The following is a 25,239-nucleotide window of genomic DNA, read 5'->3' on the forward strand; positions in this document are numbered from 1 at the left end:
TCCCTCTCCTCCGGCCCCACCTTTGCAAAGGGGCAGATTTGAAGGAGAGCGGGAGGCGGGGGCTGCCACTCTCCCTCCGGGGGCTTCTCCGCAGACGGGATCCAGAGACCCCCGAGGCCGGAGCCCCGACCAGACCTCGGCTGCCCGCTTGCCCACCTTGCGCCGAGCCGGCTCGGGGCAGCAGCGAAGCCGGGAGGGCCGCCTGACCGGCAAGCGGCGGAACAAGCGAGCCAAGGAGCGGCTTGGCCGTCCGTCCGTCCGTCCGCTCGGGGCTTGCGCGGGCCGATCGGACGAGCTGCCCGTCGGAGGGAGCGCCGGCGGCGGCGAGCGAGCGAGCCAGGCACCGGCTGAGCGCCTGGAAGTTTCCCCAACTCGGAGACCCGCCCCGGCTCGCCAGACTCGGCGGCGGAGGACGCGCCCTCCCCGCCCTCGGTCCGCCCTCCCGCGGATGCCCAGAAGCCGCCGGCGGGCAGCGCAGCGCAGGGCTCGTCCGTCGCTCCCCGCGCTCCGCTGCCAGGGAATGCGCCCGATTCCAGAGCACCCCCGGCCGGATCCTCGCCTACTCTTAAGGTGCACCGGTGGGTGTGTCTTTCTTTTGCTTAGGTGTGCTTGTGTGTGTGTGTGTGTGGTGTGGGGGTAGGGGTGGGTGGGTGGGGTGGGGGATCGTTACACCTTCGATCCTGGCTCTCCGCGCACGACAGGCAGCGCTGGGTGGATTGGACTCGGGGGAAAGAGCGGCGTGGGGATGCGCGGACGCGTGGGGATGGCATTTGCTGGCGGGGGAAATGCCCGCCACGTCGGGATGATGAAGTCGGAGGGAAAAAAAAAAGCTTTCGCCTTCTCTCTCTGATCGGCGCTGGGTGGACTGGACTCGGGGGGAAGAGCGGCGTGGGGATGGCACTTGCTGGCGGGGGAAATGCCCGCCACGTCGGGATGATGAAGCCAGAGGGGAAAAAAAAAAAGCTTTCGCCTTCTCTCTCTGATCGGCGCTGGGTGGACTGGACTCGGGGGGAAGAGCGGCGTGGGGATGCGCGGACGCGTGGGATGGCACTTGCTGGCGGGGGAAATGCCCGCCACGTCGGGATGATGAAGCCAGAGGGGAAAAAAAAAAGAAAAAAGCTTTCACCTTCTCTCTCTGATCGGCGTCGGAGCGCTGCTTTCTTGCGAAGGGGAAAAAAAAGCAGAGCAGTGTGGAATGGCCCTCTCCTAGGTAAACTGAGGCAGAGCCACGACCGTGGGAATAATGGGGGGGGGGAGAAAATTATGTGTTATTATTAACCAAGGAGAGATTTTTTTTTATTATTTCCCCCCCCCCCCTTTTCAAGCATTTGGCCCCCTTCTTGGTTTGGCTCTCCCGCAGTTTTGTTTGGGGTGACTCTTGACTGGAGCAGCAAAACCTTTTGGCTACTAATAGTAATCGCAACCTTGTGTTGATAAGCCATCCAAACGAGGGGAGCATAATTATCCCTCGATTTAAGGACTCCACTTGAGGAAATGTGTGGGTGCAACCTAGAGCCTAAATTCTGGCCTGTGACAATCGGGCCTCCATGGGTTGTTCCCATCGAACTAAACTCTTTAACAGCTTCAATTGCCCCACGGGGTCCCCTGACCCATTTATTTAAGATCAAGCCCCTCTGACTTTCACTTCTGGGCTTGCAGCCCCTGGCCAAGCATGTATGGATGTACTCACACATGCTACTTGTGTCAGAGTTGCCCTACCTGAGGAAGTCAGGGGGTCTCCTTATAGGTTGAGCTGGTGGGCAAGGGATGGTGCCCTCCTTTATACTGGGGGATACCTGGTCCTCTCCTCCACAGTGACATCACAATCGGGGGGGGGGGGTTGTACTAAAAGTAGGGAGATGCGCTGCAAAGTAGGAAGAAGATGGGACCCCTGGTGCTCTTCACCATTGCACAGATGAGCCCTGGCAGGTCCTCAGAACGTTGCCTTCACCCCTGCCGCCTTAAGTCAAGCTAAACTTGTCCTTATCTGTATCAAGGTTACTGACTGGAGGGTTTTTTCCAATTATTTTGGCACTGGCTCCAGGGGACCCTCAAGGGCTGGCTCGAAATTAGCTGGAGGAAAAACCGTCAACTCTGCAAGGCGGCGGGGGGGGGGGGGAAAGGTCCTGATTCCTACCCAGCATTGTTGCTCCCATTTTTGAGGGCCAAGGTTAAGTGTATTGGCTGTCTGCAATCAGCTCAGTTGGATTTATTGGAGTTCTCTAAATCTCACACCTAGCTACAGTAGGTGGCAGCACTTAAGACAACTCTACTTGATCTCCTAAAGCAGGGGTGTCAAACTCAATTTCATTGAGGGCCGCATCAGCACTGCGCTTGCCCTCAGGGGGCCGGGTGGGTATGGACAGGGTGGGTGTGGCCTACTCGGTGGGTGTGTCTAGTGTGCGTATGGCCTACTGGGTGGACGTGGCCAGCTCTACGCATCAAGGGTGCCTATGGGGGCCTGGGCAGGAGTGGGACAGATCTGAGGGTCTCTGGCAGAAGGAAGGTCTCTGGGCCAGGGCCAAGGCAGTGGGGGCCGTTCCCTCACTGTTTCCAGGATGGCTTCGCGGAGCCGCATGAAACCTCTTCGTGGGCTGGATCTGGCCCCCGGGCCTTGTGTTTGACATGTCTGTCCTAAAGTAAGAAAGGATGAAATCGGGTTAAGATTTGGCTGGGCAGATCCCAGAGTTAGGAATAAAGAAAAAACGTCTTTGAGGAAGGTGGTGACAAGCCGACTCCATGCTGAAGACACTAAGAGACGGAGGGTTTTTTTAAAAAATGTGTTGTGTAAAGTCGTGAGAACAATCACCTTTGACTGTCAAGTAGGATTTATTTCTGAGTAAAGGGGAATGGCACCAGTCTGGGAGGCTGGATTATTAGGCCCGCTTATTGGCGGGATGAGAAAATTGGGATCGGGCAGAAATGTGGACTGAGCACTAAGATTCTTGACAAGCTGCTTTCGTGATATTTCTTTTCCAATGGTGCTTGTTCAAGATTGCCATTGGAATGCATATATGGTGGACCTGTAAAAAGGTTAAAGCATTTTGGATTAAAATTTGGTGGAATATGCAGATGATATTTAAGAAAAGGATAAAGTTTTGTCCGCAATTGTTTTTACTGGGCATTATTACGGACACTACTGTTGTGGACACTAAGTTGATGTTGAATTTAATTACGGCAGCAAGACTTTTAGTAGGGCAATATTGGAAGAAGGAAGAACTGCCGACTATAGAAGAATGGACTTTAAAAGTTTCCAACCTGGCGGAAATGGCAAAGATCTCAGCGTATTTGAAAGACCATTCACAACAGAGATATATTGTGGAGTGGAAAAAATGGATTGATTACATCCAGAATAAATATGGGACTAAAAAGTTTCACTTAGCATTTGAATAAGTATTGATGTGATATTTATATTGCTTGTAGTTATTTTATAAGAGTTAAAGTGCGACAGATTTAATAGTTTATTGTTGTTTGCATAAGGTAGACTATGATTGTTTGTACTTTTATACCTTGTATTTAGCTCTGGGAAGTCGGGGAGGGGGAAGGGAGGGAGGTGTTGGGGAGGGTTGGGAAGAGGGGAGGGGGTTGGGAGGGGTTTTGTTTTGTTTTGTTAAAAATAAAATGTACTGTAAAACTTTTCAATAAAAAAAAAGATTGCCATTGGAATGTGAGCGCTGTTGCAAAGATGATGAGGGAAATGATAGCTTGGCTACACCGACTTGTCCCCAGTTTGAGCTCTCTCCAAAGAGTTTTGTCATTTTATGCATTCGTTAGATGGATGGACCACTTTCCTTCCAGGAATTCAGGTTTCCCCATCATTTTATCCTCTGAACAAGCTTGTAAGGAAGGTTAGCTGGAGAAATCCTGATTTGGCCAAAGTCTGACCCCCCATGGCTCAGATCTTGGAGCTGGTGTCCCCCATCCTGGTCTAGCCCTTTTACCACTATTCCACACTGCCCCTCCCTGGAGAACAGGATGGGAATTGCACCCATTATATCTGGAGAAGGTCCACACTGGGGAGACTATTGCGATTAATAGTTAATCTTCCCATCTTATTTTTCTTCTTTATGTTATCGTGTATATCCCTTTCTCCTGAAAAGAAAAGTACAGCTTCCTTACATGCAGTTCTGAAACAACGCTCGATAGATAGGGGGACAGAAAGCAAAATATGGGTCCTGAAGTCAAGAAAGAGACCGCAGCAAGGAGATCAAAACCCCACCTTGTTCTGGTGTGTGCCTCGAACCAGGCAGAGCACTGATCACACCGTTCCAAGTCAGTGTCTCGACTTATTTGACCCCGTTCTCAGCTGTAGCACAGGAGCCATGATTCAGAGTGCAGAGGCTTGAGGTGCAAAGATACATTGGTGCTTGAGGGAGATGTCTAGCTTCTTTGCTTGACCTGTGCTGTTATTGGTCCTACTTGGTGATATTTGTGAGAACGGCAAAAGCCATTCTCAACCTCTTCGCCTCTGAGCAGTGAGATTCCTTAAAGTCATACTTCTTGTGGTGGGAAGGCTTTGGACTGGTTATTGATGCAGTAATGGTTGATTCAGGGCTAGGAGCCTCCACTAATAGGCAATTATGCAAAAGCCCTCTTTATATATATATATATATATATATATATATATATATATATATATATATATATATATATATATATATATATAGAGAGAGAGAGAGAGAGAGAGAGAGAGAGAGAGAGAGAGGGCTTTTGCATAATTGCCTATTAGTGGAGGCTCCTAGCCCTGAATCAACCATTACTGCATCAATAACCAGTCCAAAGCCTATATATATTTGTAGATTTTCATGGGTATGGGTATGTAGGTCTTGGCGTATTCGGGTCTTTTCCCGTGTAAGATTGAAAGTGTCTTGGCGACATTTCGACGTGGTCCCACTCATCATCTTCAGGCTGGTGTCTTCGGCTTCATGCTTCTGCGAGCAAAGTGTGATCAGAGCTGCCAGCACGAAGCCAAAGACACCAGCCTGAAGATGATGAGTGGGATCTCGTCGAAACGTGGAAATCAACAGGGCCAAAATCACTTCCAAGACCTGGATGTGGTGCGAAGAGAGCTTGACATTATGCACGCAAATCCAGAAAAAGGTTCGGCTTCTGTAACTGGGCTGAGGGTCTTTAATGCCTTGGTTGGTTTCTAGCACAACCCAGGAACTGCTGCCTCTTTCTTCAAGGCGCGGAAGGGAAGCTTGCAAACATGCATCAGCAAACACCCTCCTCTGCTTGTTTTTCTTACGAGGTGGCAAGGAAGAGGCCTGGCAGAGATTCATTAAAAGCAGCCTGCCATCCGCCGCCGTTTAATAACAATAATAAGCAAAATTTGAGTTCTGGCTTTGCGCAGGGATGCAGATCAGTCCTGAATGTCTGTGGAGAGAAATTACGGCAATCCACTTCCAGGCATCACATATGGCAGTAAAACCCCTTTTAGAGTGTTTGCTATTCTCTAATTAAAAGAATCTGAATGCAGAGCTAAACATATTGTGCATAGTACAGATACAATGTGGGGGAATTTATGTTTGATAGAATGTCTGCCAGGAAATTGTAGGCTAACCAACTATATGCATCACAAACATTTCCCCCCTCCCTTAAAAAAAATTTAGAATGACCAAAAAAAAAAAAAAAAGCAGAATTTCCTGGGAGGTCAATCTGGTCTGTGTTTGCATTTCAGCTTTTCAGTTATTAATCCAACATTTGAAAGTGATCTTAAACTTGTAAACCTCAGTCCAACGTTATTTTATTCTGATTTTTGCTTGTCTGTTGTTCTGCTGCATTGCCAGTTCAAGAGGAACATAATTACCTCTCTTTCATTTAAATTTCCTGGGCACTCTGATAGTTTTATTAATCAAGATAAATTTATTCTTCTGAAAGTAGCAACATTTTGCACCATTATGTGTAAGCTTCACTCACAAATGGTTGCCAGTAGTTCTTGTGGTTAGGGGATAGTTCTGTGTTGTTTGTTTTATTGAATGGACTTTTATTTTATCAACCAAGTTTCTGCCTGTCTATTTGTCATATCTGCTTTGCATTGCAACTTTAATCTGCAACCTGCGTTTTAGTTAATTGTTGCTGATTAATGATGCTTTAGGTTTAGAAAGAAAGGCTAATTCATAGCTAGCTATTGAAAATTTTTCCATGCTGCATTTACTTCCTATTTTGTTCTCTGTCTCTCTCCATCTTATCATCTATTTCTCTATCTCTATCTCTCCATTTATCCGTCTCTGTCAATCTACCATCTAGTTACTGTTATTATAATGGCTTGGGTCAGGACTATCTAAGGGAACACCTGCTGCCGGCATCAACCTCCCATCATCCTGTGCGCTCCCACAGGCAGGGCCTTCTCAGGGTACCGCCAGTTAAGGAATGCCAGCGGGTTATTCCCAGGGGGAGGGCGTTCTCTGTGGCTGCGCCTGCCCTATGGAACCAACTACCCACGGAACTTAGGATGGCCCCCGACCTTTGTTCATTTCACCGGGACCTGAAAACCTGGCTCTTCGAGCTGTCTGGCCCAGACTGAGGGGTTTTTAATTTTTAATTAGATTTTAGATTTTAATTTTTAGGGCTTAAATTTAATTAATTGTTTTAACTGATTTTAATTTTTGTATTTTATGTTTTAATTGCCTTGTAAACCGCCCTGAGTCCTACGGGAATAGGGCGGTATATAAACTCAATAAATAAATAAATTATATTGATTAAACTGTGCACACAAAATGTTGGGATTTCTTCCTCCACTAGTTTTAGCAAAAATCTTGGATCACCTTCTGTTTTCTTCAGAGATTTTTTTTTTTTTTTGGTGGGATGGTTGAACACAACCATCCACTGATTTCTCTGCTTTTCTGGATGTCACAATCCAATTTATGTATAACTGGAGTGTTTCTGAGTGCATGTTATACCTCACTTTTTTAGACAAAGTATCCATGGATTTGAAACACTGAATATAAAACTACAAACTCGTATTGGAAAAAAAATATGCAAAAAGTTACATGGATAAAACATTTATCCATTCCTAGTTTCTACTCATAAAGGAATGTTCAAGGTCAATTAAAATTTATTTTTTGTGATAAATTTTGGTCGAGGAAGAAATCCATTAACAGAATAATTTTTTTCCCTCATCCTAGTGTCTTGGCATTTTTTAATAGTATGATATCTTGGTTTTTGTGTCCGTGTTTGTGTGTGTGTGTGTGTGTGTGTGTGTGTGTGTGTGTGTAAATGCACATACCTTTTATATTCACTCTGAATTTCTATGTAGGTAACATTTGGCATCAGTGTTGTTCAGGCAAAGGCAGGAAAACAGAGGTTGTACTATGAAACCAAGTTTCTCATCTAGGTTTACAGCTGTTGACAGTATGGAAGTAGGGATGTCTCTTTTCACACAAAGCGGTTTTAGCTTGGGAGTGCTCAGGTTTCGTTCCAGTCTGACTGGTTGGCTGGATTTAGGGGAATTTAGTTGTGAAATCAAGACAGTGGTGGCTTTTTTTTTTTACCTTGCCTACTTGCAGACGGATTGCATTGGAACGCAATGGATGGTGGCATTGGAAACTAATCAAGGAGAGAAGCAACCTGGAATTAAGGAGAAACTTCCTAACAGTGAGGACAATTAAACCAATTAACCAGAAGTTGTAGGTGCTTCACCACTGGAGATTTTACAGAAGAGATTGGTCATTTTTCTGAAATGATATAGGGTCTCCTACTTGAGCAGGAGAGGATTGGACTAGAAGACCTCCAAGGTCCCTTCCAGCTCTGTTCTATAAGAATCAACAAAAACCCTAGCTCAAGGATGCCCATTTTTGCCTCGTCTGACAAAAGGTTGAAGAATGGAATCAGAAAGTTGGAAGGGACATTGTTGACCTTCAAGGCCAAACCGGGGATAAATCCTCAGGCCCCTTCAGACACACACACACACACACACACACACACACACACACACACACACATTCCCCAATGACTTCAGGAGACAGACTCTTCCACTGCTTCATGCAGTGTTTCTCAGCCTTGGCCACCTTGAGATGTGTGACCTTCAACTGCCAAAGCCGGGGAATTCTGGGAGTTGAAGTCCACACATCTTAAAATAGTCAAGGTTGAGAAACACACTGGCCAGTGGCTCTCAGAAGGAGGAAAAGTTGAGTGTGGATCTCCCTCAGTAAATGCTTCCGCCCACTGCTTCCTGTCCTGCCCTGGAGTATTATGGAGAAGGAATCCACCCCCTCTTCAACATCAAAAGACTTCTATCCTGGCTCTCCTCAGCCCCCTCTTCTTTAGCCAAAGCATACGTGGTTCCTTTAACCATTCTTCATCAGACTTTATCCTCCAAGAGCCTTGCGATCCACGTCTTTCAAAGCAGCAACCCTTGGGGACCCTCAGTGCATCTTGTCTTTCCAAAAATGGGATCCAGCTCCTTTCAATTCCCAATCTTCCCTCAATTCCCCCACCATCCTGGATGCTATTTTGGAGGCCCAAAGCTCTCACATTGGAGAGACATTATTTCTGGATCCAGAGCTGTGCGATGATTGAGCCACACAATTCTGCTTTTTTTTTTTTAGTGCTGCTGCGCTAGAAACTTTTCTTTCGTGGATTTGATGCTTTCTACCTGGCAGGAAGTCTTTTTTTTGTGGGGGGGGCATCAAACTAGCATGCTGAAAAAAAAGCACATTTTCTACTCTGAAAAATGTCCGATGCCTCTTTGTCGAAATGTATCTCTCCAAGTGAAGTAAGGATGCATCCTAAAAAAAATAATGTTAAAAGCTCCCTTGCAGCAATCCATGCTGTGGGTGTTTAGCTGGTAAATTCCGCTTCAAGAAATCTGAATCTTGAGTTTCAAATGCTGAATTCCACAGCCGTAGCCTTTTCAGCAAAAAGAAGCATCATTTCTGTCACAAATGCAAGCCTGTGTTTCTAGGGCTTAAAATCCCAAGCAGTAGAACGTTTCCAAGTCTCTTGGTAAATACAGGCGTATGACTTCGGGAAGCAGCTGTTTTGCCAAAACTGACCCGAGTTTTAGAAGATTTATTTATCGTTTGCCGAGGGTGGAGGACAATGGAGTGGTTGTGATTTATTCCGAAGAGGGGGAATTGTCGGATTTCCCTGGATATTTTAAGTCCACTGTTCTGTTTTTGTTTCAGACTCTGCAAACTGTATATTGATTGCATCAAGTAAAGAAAAAGAAAAAAAAAAAGAAAAGGGGGGGGCTGTAGCTGAAAGGACATAAGCAATATGGTTTTACTCTTGTCCCTGAATAACATTCCTCAGCTATTACCACAAACTTGTGCTGATAAATGTGTATAAATGCATTGAGAAGAGGCCACTCTGTGGAATGGGAACGCTTCACCCTTTCCCCTGTTTTACACTCCCGTGTAACTCACTTTAGTTTGCATCCGTCGATGACTGATGGCGAAAGGCGTAAAAAAAAAAAGCACCATCGAATTTGGCTGAGGGGGATTTCATGGAATCTCCCGTGACTTCACTGTGCCAGAGCTACAGAGAAATGGTTTTTTCACTGCTGTTTTATTGTTTTTAACTTCCAGTCTTCAGCCCTGACCTTCCATCCGAGCAAAGAACACGTTCTGATCCGGCTGAGCTTTTGCAGGATCAGCCATATTGTGTTGTGGGTCCTTGGCTGCATGGTCAGACAACAGACAATGGACTCAGCATGGCAGCTCTTTATTGGTAGCAGTACCGAAGCGAACAAAGGGGTTACCTGTATTTATTTTATTTTATTTATTTTAATTCCATTTATATCCCGCCCTTCTCCGAAGACTCAGGGCGGCTTACAAGCTTAGCAGTACCCCCTTATATACTTGGCCAGGTGCACTGGCAGCCAATCCCTTACTTGGATTTTCCCGCTGAGCGCTTACCAACCAATCCAGATACAGTACAGCGCCACCTGATGGTCACAATGAGCTGCTGCTATATTTTATTATTCCCATACATAACAAGCCAGGGCCCACTGTGGGCTGCCTCCTGCTGTAAGAAAAAAACCCAAATCCACTCTGGAGTGAGTTAATATGAAGAAATAGTTAGCATTCCCTCGAAGCTGAGCTCAACTGTCTGGTGAAATCAGCAGTCGTGGGTTTCTTTGAAGATTTTTCTCCCTATACCCAGGGGGTGTCAAACTCGCCGCGTCACGTGACGTGCCGCGACGTATCGTGATTTTTTTTCCCCCCTTGCCGGAGCTGGGGTGGCTTCCGTGTAACGCATCCAGCCCGTGGGCCAGCAGTTTGAAACGCCTGGCCTATATAGCATTGGGATTTCCTCTTGGTCTCCCATCCAAGGCTTTGCCAGTCAGGCCCTCTTTAGCTTCCTGAGATCAGACAAGGTCAGCTTCTATGGAGTAATCTGCTTGTTTTAATGGCCTGGGTGGGAAGCTAAGGTTTTATCCTGAATTACACTTGGAAGCGCAAGCTGTGTTTGCGATGGCACATTCACACGAGGGAAGCGTGGCTGATCCTGCCAAGAGGAGAACATTCTTTGTTTTCCTCTCACATCCATGACCCACCTCTAAAGCGGGACCTGTCCAAGTTCAGGTTGCAGGGAAAGAAGTTTGCCAATTTGTTTGCTTGTTTTAGTTTAGGGCCAGTTTTTTTTAAAGCAGTTCGATAAGGGTTTTAATTTTAGTTTTCCTGGCTTGTCTGGACTGATTTTCATAAAATCTTTCCCAAAACGCAAAGAATTTGAATTCAGGATGTTTTCTTTGTTATAAGCAAGCAAGATAGAGCTGAATTCTAGGTGAAGACAATAGAGAGAGGGTGATATCATAAGCAGGTGTCTTTATGATCTGGGCAGTGTAACTGTACCAAGTCTTGTTGGATCTGTTTTGATTCAATTTAATTTCTCTCAGAAAACACCCTAAGAAAATCAGAATCATTTGCGTGTCAGTGAGTGGACTTTCATCTCCTGGTTAACAGCACATGGGGGAGAAGGAATGAAGAACCAGAAAATGGGGGTAAAATAAGAAAAGCTGCCAGAATTATCAGCTGCAAGGCTGCCTGTGGCTTTTAGAGGGAACACGGTGCGGTCTGTGGGAGTTTTTTTGGCACGTGAGCAATGAACAATGAAAATAGCTTTGTTAACACGCTTCCTAGGATTAATAGGCCTGTTTTATGTTATCCTCCATCCATTCTGCCAGAAAAGGTTCACAAAACCTTTGCTGAAATCTTTATCTACCGGGGCCTCCTGATGTTTGGAGGCTGTCATCATTCCTGTTATTGCGACTGTTGTAATAAAGTGAAATAAAGAATAATAAAGGTTCCCCTGGAAACACAAAGGGGTTAGCTCGAAAGTTAATTTCAAACAGAACAGCATTATTGTTTGCTCACGCTGATCAAATTTAAACTGCCGCCCTAAATTCACCTCCTACAAATTTGGAATATATATATATATATATATATATATATATATATATATATATATATATATATATATATATATATATATATATATATAGTCTCACTTTTGAACAATTTTCATGCACGTTTCCTGAAGTTGGTTGCAGAACAAGTTACTCATTTATGGAGGACGAATAAAGTAGAACTTTGTGTTCAGTTTATCAGGAACTGAATTTTCAGAAGTTTTACGGCGTATTAGTACAAATCCTCACCAGGTCTCATAGCTATGCATGCAACATGCACCTTCAAATGGACTTGAAGGCATTGCATTTTTTTAAAAAAAGAAAATGATAACAATATGTTGTGTGAAAAAGATAAACTTCTAAGTTGAGTTTTTGAGTTTGTTTTTACTGATTTAATTTATGTGGTTCCCCATAGTGCAGGCATGTCAAACACAAGGCCCGGGGGCCGGATCCAGCCTGTGAAGTGGTTTCATGTGGCCCGCGAAGCCATCCTGGAAACAGTGAGGGAACGGCCCCCACTGCCTTGGCCCTGGCCCAGAGACCCTCCTTCTGCCAGAGACCCTCAGATCTGTCCCACTCCTGCCCAGGCCCCCATAGGATCTCTCTCGCTTTGTTAGCTTTCTGCAAGGGGAGATACATACATACACACAAACACACACACACACACATATATACATATACAGTATAGGATTGGTAATGCTTAATTTCTGAGGGGTACAAAGCTTTGTGAGGACTGACTATTCTGACCCTTCCACCCCCAAAATCCCAATTCAGTTTCACCAGAAATGTTCTGTTGTTGGAACGGGCAGTTCTGACTTGATTGAAAGAGGTCCCACTGCAAGATGAGGTCAGATTTGATGTCTTCTGGAAGGACACCAAAACCTTTTGATGAAGCCTGGACAGTTTATTCTCAGGTTAGAACAGTTTGACTACAAAATATTTGGCACCATTTTAGCATGGCTTGAATCTGACCTCCCTGCACTGCTGACCAGAGAAACACATCAAAAATAACAGCAAAAGATGGAAGCCACAGGCAGATGATGATTGCACTCAAAACAACTCAACTGGGGTTGTTGGCAATAAGGAGCTGGCTATCACGCAGTCATAGAAATTGTTGAATAGGAAGATCCAGAGACACTCTGAACAAGTTGGGGCTATCCAGTGGCTTCTGCTTTTTGCAGTTGTGGGATCTGTAGACCAGGGGTCTTCAAACTTGTCCCTTTTATGACTTGTGGATTTCAACTACCAGAATTCCTCAGCTAGGCATGCTGGCTGAGGGATTCTGGAAGTTGAAGTCCACAAGTCATAAAAGGGACAAGTTTGAAGACCCCTGCTGCAGACAATAACACATATGTATGCCTGCCCTTTGTGTACACTTGAGAATCTCATGGCAGCGAGACAGAACACAATTAATGTTGCTAATTTCTGCACGTTCTGTTTAATTTCTACATATTTTAAACTTGTATTTTATATTTTAAATTTTATGTCATATAGCATGCTTTATTCTAAACAGTGAACTGTCAGCTACAGTACATAATGCCATGTTCTCCGTGACGATCCTGGAGCTCTTTTCACATCCCTTTACGTGTAATTAGTGTAGAGTCACTGCAGATAGTGAGAAGGGTGGCATATATATTAAATAAATAAGGTCGGGACTTGCTTCTGTTTAACATTTGGAATGAATTAACCTGCACCTGTTTTCTAAACTGTGCCTCGGTTGCTTGTTTTGTAATGGTAGGCCAACCCACAAACCCAGTTTGAAGCTACAGTTTGCTGACTCTGGAAGCACAGTCCTTCTGTGTCACAACCTTAGCGTAGTTAATGGAGTTGGAGGGATTGTTTTTTTATATTACTTTATTAAAATGGTTAGAATAAATGGGAAATTCCATTATAAGGAGGAGGGAGGGAGGGAAGGAAGGAAGGAACAAAGGAAGGAAGGAGATGGGGAAGGAAGGAAGGAAGGAGGGAAGGAAGGAAGGAGGGAAGGAAGGAAGGAAGGAGGGAAGGAAGGAAGGAGGGAAGGAAGGAAGGAAGGAAGGAAGGAAGGAAGGAAGGAAGGAAGGAAGGAAGGAAAACCCTTGTGAATACTTAGTATCCAAAATTATAAATATAAAAAGATCAGGATTTAACATAAATCATGATGCAGATTGGGATTAATAAACAGCTTAGATTTAGGGAAAAAAAATCAGAGAAAAAGGAAAGATTAATAACCCTTTTCAAAATATGCTCAAACTTGGAATTCAGTTTTTGCCGTTGGAGAACAGCGATCTTGGATCGGTATAAAAGATAAATTGTGGGTTGATCATTCGGCTTAACCTTTCTAAATTTCCTTAGGTTGTAGGGATAAAGGAAGCCTTAGGGATTAAATCTTGAACACTTGATCCATGTTTTCTGAGATTTTGGATTTCTTTTCCCCTAGTGAGAGATTGCACATTTGTGTGCTTTTTTTTTATTTTCTAAATATTTTGACCAAGCTTTTGGCTCAGGAGAAAAAAATAATAATGAAAAAAATGTTTTAAAATTCCCTATGTGGTGGATTCATACACAATGGCCCCCCCTCCCCTCTCTGTTCTCTCTCTATTTAAGAATGTAGATTATGAAGATCTGGGTGGAATTGTGGGTGAACACATCTGAAAGCAATATAGAAATAGGCAGATTCTTTATAAACCAGGATTTTAGGGGCCAAGAGGGATTAAGAAATGCAGGCTGGCTAGCCCTCAATCCGTTATCCTGCAGGCATTGGAAACATTTAAATCTTTTCCACGCTTCTGTTACACTTCACTTTATTCAGCGCTACTGTTTCTATGCTGTGCAAAATCCTGTTTGTAAAATCCTTATTTGTTCCCATTTTGCAGCCCACCCACAGTGGCCTCACTCCTTTCACTCTCTGTCTGAAGTTACGTCAGATTACGGATTGTCTTGGATTCAGAAGAATCTGCATAATTTACTAACTTCCATACGTAACCCGGTTGGAAAGGGTTTACCCTAGGACAGGGGTCAGCAACCTGAAACAGTGAAAGAGGCACTCGGAACCAGTTCCCTCACAAAAGGAAAAACTGGGAGCCGCAAAAAAAATGTGTGCACATGCGCATACATGCGCGCATGCGCAGAACAGGGTTTGACTAAAGAGTGGAGCCAAGGCGAGATATGCACATACCCTGCATATTTGAATTGATTGGTTGAACTTTTTTAGTTCCACTTTTTTTGGGGGGGGACTGCACATGGCAGAGGACTGGAAGCCGCAGGAGACGGCTGAAAGAGCCGCATGCGGCTCCGCAGCCGTGGGTTGCAGACCTGTGCCCTAGGAGCAAGGAAATTAATTTGCTGCTTATAGGGGGATTGGATCTGTTCTTGAAAGATCTGGTCTTCCATGTTCTTGCAGAGACTATGCAACCTCTGGATTCATAAGTTCTTTAATACTTAGTCTACTTCATACAATATATGAGGTGTGCCACTGTGGGCATTACTATTAACTTTTGGAGTATGTACTTGCTATTTGGTTCATCACTGGGCAATGCTAGATGTCCTGAAGGAACAGAAATAGGAATATGGGTTGAAAAAGGTTTTCTAAATGAAGCAATGCTCTTCAAAGCTCATTTTCTGAAATGATTCTTCTATCGCAAGTGTGGGAGAGCAGTTCCTCCCTCAGATGTCTCCGTCTTTGCAATTTTCCTTTTACATTCGACCTTGACTCTTTCCCCTTGCTTAGTTTCTGCTCATTACCAATATTGGCAAGACACTGCTGCTCGGGGCTGATGAATTCCATGAAGGACACTACTTTTTTAATGTTGCTGTTGACAAAAAAAAAAAAAAAAGGATGGAAATTTATGTGAAATGCCCCGGCCTTCTCAATATCTGGGAGGTCCATGTGCATAACAGCTGTAAGGACCCAATTGAAAGAATGGGCGGTGAAGAAGACTTCATAATAAAAATGGATGACCTGGTAGAGAGTCCTCTCTTGAAGTTCTCCCTAGAAGTCGGTTAATTCTTCAAAAGGAATGGAATCTAATTGGCCCAACCTGCTACCAGTGTGCCTGATTGCTTGCTTTCTCGTATAAATTATAAATTCTGGGATATTGGAAATAATGTTCTGCAAACTATGTTTATGGAAAACATGTTGTCTTGGTTACAGCGGTAATCCCCAAACTATTTTCTGAAACCCCTAATTTCCCCAATATGGTTTTATACTCCCTCATCTGCTTATCCTACCACATGGAGTTGCCATGTCTATGGGCAGAGCCTGCCTTCCTTCCTTCCTTCCTTCCTTCCTTCCTTCCTTCCTTCCTTCCTTCCTTCCTTCCTTCCTTCCTTCCTCTTTCTTTCTTTCTCTTTCTTTCTTTCTTTCTTTCTTTCTTTCTTTCTTTTTTGTTTTTTCTTTCTCTCTTTCTTTCTTTTCTTTCCTTCTTTCCTTCCTTCCCTCCCTTTCCTTCCTTCCTTCCTTCCTTCCTTCCTTCCTTCCTTCCTTCCTTCCTTCCTTCCTTCCTTCCTTCCTCTTTCTTTCTTTCTTTCTTTCTTTCTTTCTTTCTTTCTTTCTTTTTTGTTTTTTCTTTCTCTCTTTCTTTCTTTTCTTTCCTTCTTTCCTTCCTTCCCTCCCTTTCCTTCCTTCCTTCCTTCCTTCCTTCCTTCCTTTCTTCCTTTTTTCCTTCTTTTCTTCCTTCCTTCCTTCCCTTCTTTCCTTCCTCTTTTCCTTCCTTCCTTCCTTCCTTCCTTCCTTCCTTCCTTCCTTCCTTCCTTCCTTCCTTCCTTCCTTCCTCTTTCTTTCTTTCTTTTTCTTTCTTTCTTTCTTTCTTTCTTTCTTTCTTTCTTTCTTTCTTTTTTGTTTTTTCTTTCTCTCTTTCTTTCTTTTCTTTCCTTCTTTCCTTCCTTCCCTCCCTTTCCTTCCTTCCTTCCTTCCTTCCTTCCTTCCTTCCTTCCTTTTTCTTTCTTTCTTTCTTTCTTTCTTTCTTTCTTTCTTTCTTTCTTTCTTTTTTGTTTTTTCTTTCTCTCTTTCTTTCTTTTCTTTCCTTCTTTCCTTCCTTCCCTCCCTTTCCTTCCTTCCTTCCTTCCTTCCTTCCTTCCTTCCTTCCTTCCTTCCTTCCTTCCTCCCTTTCTTCCTTTTTTCCTTCTTTTCTTCCTTCCTTCCTTCCCTTTCCTTCTTTCCTTCCTCTTTTCCTTCCTTCCTTCCTTCCTTCCTTCCTTCCTTCCTTCCTTCCTTCCTTCCTTTCTTCTTTCTTTCTTTCTTTCTTTCTTTCTTTCTTTCTTTCTTTCTTTCTTTTTTGTTTTTTCTTTCTCTCTTTCTTTCTTTTCTTTCCTTCTTTCCTTCCTTCCCTCCCTTTCCTTCCTTCCTTCCTTCCTTCCTTCCTTCCTTCCTTCCTTCCTTCCTTCCTTCCTTCCTCCCTTTCTTCCTTTTTTGCTTCTTTTCTTCCTTCCTTCCTTCCCTTTCCTTCTTTCCTTCCTCTCTTCCTTCCTTCCTTCCTTCCTTCCTTCCTTCCTTCCTTCCTTCCTTCCTTCCTTCCTTCCTTTTTTATACAGCACCTACATGCAGCATTCTTCTTTCCAGTAATCAATATTTTTAGCATAAGTAAGTTTTTGGAGGACAAAAGGGAATCACCTTTATAGCATGAAGACGCTTTTTTCGGCTACTTAGAAGGGTGTGTAAAGTAACTGCAAACTTACCATTTAATTATCTCAAACAGCATGTTCACCATCACTTACAAGCCAGGGATAAGGGGATCTAATGATTGTGAGAGTTGCATTTCCTAAAGAATCTCTCTTTGTGATACTAAAGGAGAAATTTCCAGTAAATAAAATATAAAATTTGTTCCTTGCTAAATTGGGCTAGCACTGAGTGTTACAATTTTGGGAACTAGCTAAAGACACAGCATAGCCCTTGGCTATAGAGAGTTTTGTGCTGTTGTGTTTGGTTTTGTTAGTGATTTGTTGAGAAATATGCATCTTTTAAAACAGCCTTAACTGTACCATTTCAGAACCGAAAACACCATGAAAACAATGTCCCCACCTTGAGATTATGTAAATAAAACCAACCAACCAACCAAAAATGTTCCTTAAAGAAATGAAATGCTATTCTTCCCCCTCTTATGCATGTGACAATTGATGGAAAGTTGACTTATTGCCCTTTCATGCTTCCAATGTCTTTGTAAGTGCCCGAGCATAGATTTGACCATTCAACTCAACTCAACATAGTAGCAGATTGGAGGAGAAGGAAGCTTCTGCAGTTCATGGGCAATATGTTTCTAATAAGTTGCCTCTGTTAGCAACACAAAAAAGAAGAAAGCACACAGTAGTGTCCTAATTGCAAAGCCTTAAAGATTTGGTTGTTCCCCCAGGCTTTGGGGCCAGGAGGTTAATCAAGCTCTGACGGATGGTGTTGTTTACTATAAGCTGGAATTGCTGTTGGCAAACTTGGACATTTATTGTTTGGATTGTTTTAATTATTTAAAAGTTGTATGCTATCCAGGAACATTGCTGTGAAGTGGGCGGCAATATATACACACTGATATGCACATAATTGTCGTACAAGTTGGAGCTTATTAGCGTTTGAATGATTATGGCTGGGCTATTTCTGTTCAGGAATGACCTTAGCTCACGAACCAGCCAGAGCACGAACAACACAACGCTTACCATGGAAACCGTTTGTGTCTCCATTGATGTTGGGAGGTTTATGCAGACCTCTAAGTTATGTACTTTCTACTTCAAAGGGAGAGCATCTCCCAGATCAATTTCTTGATCTTCCTCCAGCCCCCAACTACACCCAGAGACTGATTCATGGCTTACATAACTTTCCCTGACAAAGGTGATTAAAACAAAACAAAACAAAAATGAGTTGAGGGTCAACAGTGTTACTGATTAAATTTTATTTAGATCTTCTAACGATCATGTACTGTAGGCCAGGGGTCTTCAAACTTGGCCCTTTTATGACTTGTGCCTGGCTGAGGAATTCTGGGAGTTGAAGTCCACAAGTCATAGAAGGGCCAAGTCTGAAGACCCCTGCTGTAGGCATTGAAGAACTTGGAACCAAGTGGAATTCTGTAGAGTACATCTCAATGAACAAGAGGCTGCATCCAACATTGTCATCTGAACCAGACATATCAGGCAGGAACTGTTCTGTTTAATACTGTTCCACTGACTTCCTACCTGTAGAACTTTTCCAGAATTTAGAATTCTGAAGTGAAGGGTTCCACCTTAGTCACTTTTGAGTTTCAGTTGCACTGTAAGTAAGTGTGGAAGATTATTTCGCCAGTGCCACATGGGTTGGGCTGGTCCTTTTCTCTCCCATATGGGAATGGACGGTTGAAGATATTGTCTGAACAATTCTTATATTTTAGCTTGAATGAAGGAATGGTTCTTTGTACTAATTGTAGACAAGTGAAGGATATAGATTGGTGACCTGGTGAATTGAAGATTATATGGTGACCATGGGACGGAATAAGAAGCTTCCTTAAGTTAAGCAATATTTAGATGATGATATTATGATTATGATTATGATTATGATTATTATTATTATTATTATAACATGAACCTCAGTCAACTGAACATTCAAATTGACTGGCACTGATGGTTAACATGGGTTGCTGCCAGCATCCTAGGTATCAACCAGGTACCTCCTTAAAATGTAAGATGTTAAAGTAGTGCCGTTTTCTGTAGCATTGCTGGAGTTATTGCAGGAAGCTGCAGTTTCTTGATGTGTTTTGCAAAGTTTTTGGACATAGTTCCCAGTGCCCCGATGACAGTGGGCATCACTGTAACACGTTTCATCAATAATCGCACAGTTTCGATGGCCAGGTCGCGGTATTTTGTAATTTTTTCCAGTTCTTTTTCTTCGACTCTGGCATCTCCTGGCACAGCGATATCAATCAGCTGTACGCTTCGGTTTTCTACAACTGCAATATCTGGCGTGTTGTGTTCCAAATGGCGATTTGTCTGTATTCAAAAGTCCCACAAGATCTTCACCCTCTCATTCTCGACAACTTTTTCCACCCTAAGTTCCCACGACTTTTCGGACACAGGCAAGTCGTATATTTTACACAATGCCCAGTGGATTAGTTTAGCAACTCGGTCATGTCTAGCTTTGTAATCAGTTTGCGCGATTTTGCTGCACTCACATATTAGATGTGAAACAGTTTCAACTTTGTTATTGCAAAGTTAGCAATTTGGATTGTCAGTGGATTTTTGTATCTTTGCTTATTTATTACTATTATTATTATTATTATTATTATTATTATTATTATTATTATTATTATTATTATTATTATTTCAAAAATCTCTTTTTCAGATTTGTTTGGTGTCTCCATTCTGATGTTTTGTCTTTAGGTGAGTGTGTGAGTTTCCTTCCTCTCCTCCCTAAAATTTGTTATCCATAGGATTGGCCAGTTAGAGAGGTTATGTTAGAATTGCCTCCTCTGATACATTAAAACTTTTATATTCTTAGAAGGAATCCTTTTTTTGACAAGGGAGACATTATTTGACTATAATTTCTGCAGTTGGAACAATGGGTGCCACTAAACCAGGCACATATTTTTATGGGTACACGAATTAGTATTGATTGGAATGATCAGATTTTAACTGCTAAGGATACCTCTTCTTTATACCTCTGGTATAAAAATATTACCCTGTGTGAGTCTCTTGGAGTTTACAAAAATAGTGGAAATCTCTTGGCTATTATTTGATTTGAGTGATCAGCTTTGAACTATTGTGGATATCTCTTATTTTATATTAATCTGGAATGAAAGGATTACTTTGTGAGTCGCTTGACATTTATAAAGTTAGTGGAAATCTCCTGCATGTTAACCCAACAACAGCAATACAATGGTGACAGGTTTTTTGGAGGGATCTTGCTGGCTGCTTGTATTCACGCTGGAGCCCAATTCAGTTTGCTCAAAATGTGGATTGTGCAAAAAATACTTGTGTGATTGATTTGCTCCAGCTGGTCTCAAGACCAGCTCTGTTTTTACTGTATTATTAGGAAGTGCCAAGATTGTGTAGACTTATTACCTGTGTTGGTCACACTTATAAACAACTTTGCCATTTGTCTTATGCTTTGCTAATCTATTTAAGCCATGCTCTCAAAATTCCAGGTTTGGAGATTTTTTTTAAGAGTTTGAAAATGGCTATTGTTTACATAGCAATAAACCTAAATTTGCCATTAAGTATTTTTTTGACACGAAGGAAATTGACACCTGCTTTTCTGGTGGTTGCACAGAAATAAAACTCAGTTGATACAATTCCTCTCTTTCAGGTTTGATTTATGCTTTCCTTTTTTAGCATTAGCACTTAAACTTATATACCACTTCATAGTCCTTTACAGCCCTCTCTAAGCAGCTTACAGAGCCAGCATTTTGCCCCTAACAATCTGGGTCCTCATTTTACCGACCTCAAAAGGATGGAAGGCTGAGTTAACCCTTGAGCTGGTCAGGATCGAACTGCTGGTGTTGGGAATGCAGACTTAGGCTGCAATATGGCATTCTAACCACTGGGGACACCACTGCTCATACTTTACGCATTATGTTTAAACCTCTTGACAAAAGTACCCATGTTGCAACATTAAGTATCATGCAGTTTCAAGAGAGATTAAAGGTAAAGGTTCCCCCGCACATGCATGCTAGTCGTTTCTAACTCTAGGGGCTGGTGCTCATCTACGTTTCAAAGCCGAAGAGCCAGCGTTTGTCTGAGGACATCTCCATGGTCATGTGGCCGGCATGACTAGACGCCAAAGGTGCATGGAATGCTGTTACCTTCCCACCGTAGTGGTCCCTATTTTTCTACTTGCATTTTTACGTGCTTTCGAACTGCTAGGTTGGCAGAAGCTGGGACGAGTAACATGCGCTCACTCTGTTATGCGGCACTCGGGATTCGACCCGCCAAACTGCCGACCTTCTGATTGACAAGCTCAGCGTCCTAACCCACTGAGCCACCACGTCCCTTCAAGAGAGATTAAAAGGGAACAAAAGAAAGAAAAAGAGGAAGAAGGTCCAGAAGATTACGGTATAAACAAAAGAGTTCCACAATTCCATTGTATATGTTAAAATGTGATGTGGGAACAGCCCCCCTCTCTTTTCAAAATATCCAGTGAAAATCATTCTTCACATATGCTTAGCATACCATCTGTTGCATGGATTGAGCGTTTCCGTTTACACAGATGGGATCTTCAATTCTTAATGTAGAAATCTCACACGTGGAACAAAATAACATCGTGTGGTTCCAGCTGACTTCTTTATCGTCAAGGTGAAGTCTGCAGCTGTGGAAATACACATGTTTTGTTAGTGCCCTTTTCATATACTGCCATTCAATTGCAAGGAATTATTCTTATCAGAAAACTGGGTGCCAAGATATTCTAGGCTGCCCTGGAATCAAATGAGACGATGTAATTTTAAAATGGAGCAGTTGGCCAAAGGGCTATCAAGATAAGCTATTAAATTGCTAATGGCCAAGGAATTCTTAGCAATTGGAAGTTTTGCAAACTTGAGTTTGGTGAAGGTTAAAGGATGGTTGAGGTCTTGAAATGGGTATGAGAGACTAAAGTGACAGAAGAATAGAGATGGATAAAGGCTTGGTAAAAGCTTGGCTATTGTCTCAGTCTCCACTGTTTCAGGAGACAGCATCTGAGCACTTGAAGTAGTTGTTTCAACTGTAGCCCAATTCTTGCAGGATTCAAATATTGGGATCTGATAACACTATTGTATGAAAAGCTGATCAAAAGGTTTTAAGAAAATCTTTCTAGAGTTGGAGCCATCATATAGCAATGTCTGCCATTGAAAAGCTTGCCAACTCATGCCTTGAATGAAGCTTCTGTTTTCCACAAACTTATCCTTGTGGTCTACAACCCAATGTTGGGTTTTATACCTTGAGCTTGCTCATTTCTGTAAAGACAGAGGTGAACACTGAAGATGGCCCAAATGTTTTGAAAATGATAATTGTCCATGGCCAATTGGATTGGCTGGCTGTAAGATGATTGAAAACCAAATGGTTCTTTCATCCATCCCACAAATCCCACCGCTATCTCTGTGATCTTTGTGAAACTTCAATGAATTGGATAAGGGGATAGATGGGGAACTCATCAAATTGAATGCTCCAACACTGGAAATTTTTAAGAACAGACTGGACAGCCATTTGTCTGAAATGAATAGTGGTTCCTGCCTGAGCAGGGGGTTGGACTAGAAGACCTCCAAGGTCCCTTCCAAGATGATGATGATGGTGATGATGATGGTGATGGTGGTGGTGGTTGTTATTCCTGAAGCAGATTGTGACAAGCTGCTATCCGCCCCAATGACTCTTTTTAGACAGGTGTTACTGTTACTCTTTAAGTTAAATGCATACGTTGCATTTGACATGACAGAAGGAATGCTGAGTGGAGAAATGATTTTATTGGCAAATATTCATGCCATTTAATGCGTTACAAGGGGAGATTTGTTTTATATTAAGGCTATCAGCCAAATTGCATGCATTTTTACTATGAACTCAGCCTAATAGAAGTCGGTCTGGGGAAATCTTAATTCCTCTTTGCATTGTCCAGATGTTCGGGCATTACCTAGATAGTTTCCTTGGGAGTAGCTAGGCCAAGTTAGCAAGGCTTCAGTTAGCTGGATTGGGGTGGAAATCCCTTTCTGAGAAGTGCACTTAAATAGATGCACATTTTTCACTGAAATAGAAAGAAGATGCAAAGAGCAGTTGCCATGAAACTCGGTATATTAGTGGATCTTAAACCAAATGTATGCATGGGAATAATTAAAGTATTGAGAATATATATTGAATACTTGGACAAAGATGTTTCCTATTAAGCAAGATGTATCTGTATGTGGAAGTCCACTTGGATTACTTGCAAAGCAATTATTTTCCAATATCCTCAGAGATAATTGCTATTAAATTCAGTTTGAGTTATTCCCAGGTAAACGTGCATAGAATTACAGGTGTGTATGAGAAGAAGACAGCATGTCCAACACTTGGAAAATATTCCAAGACTACATTTGGTGAAATATAATACAGTGAAGAATTATTTTGTTAGAGGAGGACCAGTATTTAGAAGAAGGCAGAAAGTAGTCATAGTATTGTTCAGTAATGTTGATACTATTGGCTTTTATTTTAATTTTAAGTGCAATTTATTGTTAAGTGCCATTTTCTACTTGGCATTTTTAAAACTATTGCAAAGCTCCTTGAGTGTTTATACAAACAGAACTTCAAGGTATAATAACAGCACCAATGTTGATGATAGCCAAGCAGCATATAGTATGTACTGTTACTAAAGACCCCTCTGATCCTAAAACTGGTGCCTGGAGGATATGCTGGACTACAAATCTCAGGATTCCCAGATGCTGGTTACAAATGATGGGATTTGCAATCCAACACCTCTGGAGAGCACCAAGTAAAGAACAGTTGGGTCAACCCTTTACCTAACAGCCAGCTAATAATAAATAAAGTTTTCAATGAACACTTGTTGCTTCCAATAAATAATATGTTGTCAGTGTTCCTTAATTTATATTTGCCTTTCCCAAAATGCATGTGGGATAATAATAAAGAGCACAATTTAACTCAGATTGATTTCCCAGTTAAAAAGGAAACCAAAGAATCTTGCCCATCTGCTTCTGTGTTTGTTGAAAGAGAAAGAACAGCCAGTCAGGAAGGGATGTGGCTTTCCCTGTCTTTGACTATCAATCCCGGAATATATATTTTTTTCCCGCGTAGAATTGAAGGTGTAGGAGCAACGTTTCGACGGAATCCCATCCGTCATCCTCAGGCTGGTGGCTTCAGCTTCCTTCTTCTGGGAGAAGCATGTGTATATATATATATATATATATATATATGTATGTATGTATGTATGTATGTATGTGTGTGTGTGTGTGTTGTTAAGTATTTATCAAGTCTTTTGAATTATATATATATATATATATATATATATATATATATATATATATATATATATGTAAATTTTTTGGATTGCTAACAAATAATGAGTTGTCACAGTTGTGACTACAGCTTGTGGATGGCCTTAGGTTAGGCTGATACAGGCAATAAGGTTTGGCCCGTATTTGGGCCTGGCAAGGTATTCTAAAATACTTAACAAATACTTAACATATATACAGGCTCTTGGACTATGAGCTTCTGCTAGCAGACAGATGGTAGAGGAGAGCTTGGAAGTATGTTCTGATTTTAAGCAAGGCTCTGAGCTGTAGTTTGCGATTCTGTCTTCCCACCAGCTCTTGTAAGTGAGAGGTTGAAGCCAATGTCATTCTTAGCATATTTTGCAGCGAGAGTGAGGAGGCAGGGAAAGGAATCTGTGTGCCGAAGAGGAGGAAGTATTCTGGGATGGTTTATAATTCGCGAGAGAAAGCTTCTGTTTTCATAGGACGACTAGGATTTTATCAGAGTTTGTTTTGGAAGTGGTCCAAGATTGGTGCTTAAGAACAGCAAAGGGTCTTCCCAGACATCCAAATCTGAGGTAAAAAAATAAAAAATTACGGTCTTTGTTGCTGATGTTGTTTTCTTTTACAGATTTTCCAGGCAGGTGGAATCTGAGAAAGTAATTTAAGCTGCAATCTTGTATTCAGAGATCTGGAAGCCAGCCCCACGCAACTCGTGGGGCTGGCTTCATTTCCAAGCAGGCCGGCCAGATGTTAGCTAGCTATGCAGTTGGATTGTTGTCATCTGTATACCGTAAAACGTAGCATTAATGGTTGTTTATACTGGTGATAATAGCAATAAGAGCATTCTCTGGTGTCTTTTTTAAAAGCTTGTGCTTTATATGCAGTCTGCCTCTTTTTCTTTTAAAGAATTCACTGTTTTCTCCTGTAGATTTGTTTGTTCAGTGTTTGACTGAAATAAACTTGGAGCTGCACTGAACAGCATTAATCACCAATATGGTTCAGTATAGCTTTTCACTTACTGGGTAAATTGTG

The 25,239-nt window shown here is 42.4% G+C and overlaps 1 protein-coding gene across 2 annotated transcripts in view; it reads left to right on the forward strand.

The window, feature by feature from the left end:
- Positions 1–479: 479 nt before the first annotated feature.
- The window catches only part of SEMA3D (semaphorin 3D), a 135,107-nt gene continuing 110,347 nt past the window's right edge, over positions 480–25,239 (forward strand). Inside the window, exon 1 of one of the 2 annotated variants that reach the window (XM_083366266.1) lies at positions 480–578. The gene's annotated coding sequence lies outside the window, so the exon portion shown is untranslated. The remainder of the gene's footprint in view (positions 579–25,239) is intronic. The other variant, XM_083366267.1, reaches the window with a different exon arrangement.

Source organism: Vipera ursinii, assembly GCF_947247035.1.
Source record: "Vipera ursinii genome assembly, chromosome: 6".
NCBI lineage: Eukaryota > Metazoa > Chordata > Lepidosauria > Squamata > Viperidae > Vipera > Vipera ursinii.